Source organism: Mustela putorius, unplaced genomic scaffold (genome assembly GCF_011764305.1).
Source record: "Mustela putorius furo isolate JIRA1106 unplaced genomic scaffold, ASM1176430v1.1 tig00003846_pilon_pilon_pilon, whole genome shotgun sequence".
Taxonomy (NCBI): Eukaryota; Metazoa; Chordata; class Mammalia; order Carnivora; family Mustelidae; genus Mustela; species Mustela putorius.
Window position 1 is genome coordinate 19,310,326 of NW_025421999.1, and position 2,101 is coordinate 19,312,426.

Below are 2,101 nucleotides of genomic sequence, written 5' to 3' on the forward strand. Positions count from 1 at the left end.
CCATATCAAAACACATTATACTTAAAATGTCAAAAGTTAAAGATAAAGAGAGAATCTTAAAAGCAGCAAGAGAAAAAGAAGTTGTTCCATACAAAGGAAACCCTATTAGGCTATCAGCAGATTTCACAACAGTAAATTTGCAAGCCAGAAAGGGGTGGCATGACACATCAAAATGCTGAAAGGAAAAAACGTCCAATAAAGAGAACTCAACCCAGCAAAATTACCTTTCAGAATTGAAGGAGAGATAAAGAGTTTCCAGACGAGCAAAAGCTAAAGGATTTAATCACTACTGAACTGGCTATATAAGAAATAAAAAGGAACTTCTCTAAGCAGAAAGAAAATGGCAGTAATTAATAACAAGAAAACATATGAAAGTAAAAATCTCACTGGGAAAAGTACATTTATTGTTAAGGTAGTGGGTTAATCACTTATAAAGTTACAAAGAAAGTTAAAAGACAAAAATAGTAAATTAACTAAAACTGTAATAATTAGGTAAGGGATACATAAAATAAAAAGATGTAAAAAGTGACATAAAAAATGTTGGGGGTGGATAGTAAAAATGTAGTTTCAGAATGTGTTCAAACTTAAGTACCTATCAAATTAAAATAGACTGTTACATACAGAGGATGATATAAATGAACCTCATAGTAACCACAAAGCAAAAACAAAACAAATACACAAAAGAAATGAGAAAGGAATCTAAACTAACATTAAAGAAAATCATCAGAGGGGAGGAGTCAAGATGGCGGAGAAGTAGCAAGCTGAGACTGCTTCAGCTAGCCGGAGATCAGCTAGATACCTTATCTAAAGATTGCAAACACCTGAAAATCCATCGGCAGTTCGAAGAGAAGAAAAACAGCAATTCTGGAAACAGAAAAACAACCACTTTCTAAAAGGTAGGACCGGCGGAGAAGTGAATCCAAAGCGACGGGATGATAGACCCCGGGGGGAGGGGCCGGCTCCCGGCAAGCGGCGGAGCAACCGCGCACAAAATCAGGACTTTTAAAAGTCTGTTCCGCTGAGGGACATCGCTCCAGAGGCTAAACCGGGGCGAAGCCCACGCGGGGTCAGCGTGGCCTCAGGTCCCGCAGGGTCACAGAAGGATCGGGGGTGTCTGAGTGTCGCAGAGCTTGCGGGTATTGGAACGGGAAAGCCGGCTACAGAGGCAGAGCTGACAGTAAGCTCGCAGCTCCGTGTTACCTTGAACCGGTCGCAGGCTCGGTGAGCTCGGAGCGCGGCCGGAGGTCAGGCAGACGGGAGTAACTGGGCGCTGTTCTCTGAGGGCGCACTGAGGAGTGGGGCCCTGGGCTCTGAGACCAGGAGGCCGCCATTTGTATTCCCATCCTCTGGAACTCTACGGAAAGCGCTCAGGGAACAAAAGCTCCTGAAAGCAAACCCGAGCGGATTACTCACCCCGGCCCCGGGTAAGGGCGGTGTAATTCCGCCTGGGGCAAAGACACTTGAGAATCACTACAACAGGCCCCTCCCCCAGAAGATCAACAAGAAATCCAGCCGAGACCAAGTTCACCTACCAAGGAGTGCGGTTTCAATACCAAGGAGAGCAGCAGAATTCCAGAGGAGGAGAAAGCCAAGCACGGAACTCATGGCTTTTTTCCTGTGATTTTTTTTAGTCTTGCAGTTAATTTAATTTTTTCTTTTTCATTTTTTTTTTTTCTTTCTCGCCTTGGGTAAAATTTTTTTTTAACTGTTACCTTTTTCTTTTTTAACGATTTTATACTAGTTTATCTAATATATATATTTTTTCTTTTTTACATTTTTCTTAGGTGTATTCTTTTTTTAAAAAATTCTTTTCTTTTCTTTTTTTTTCTTTTTTTTTTTTTTTTTTTTTCTTTCTTCCTTTTTGAACCTCTTTTTATCCCCTTTCTCCCCACTCACGATTTTGGATCTCTTCTAATTTGGTTTTAAAGCATATTTTTCCTGGGGTTGTTGCCACCCTTTTAGTATTTTACTTGCCCCTTCATTTAGTCTTATCTGGACAAAATGACAAGACGTAAAAATTCAACGCAAAAAAAAGAACAAGAGGCAGTACCGAAGGCTAGGGACCTAATCAATACAGACATCGGTAATATGTCAGATCTAG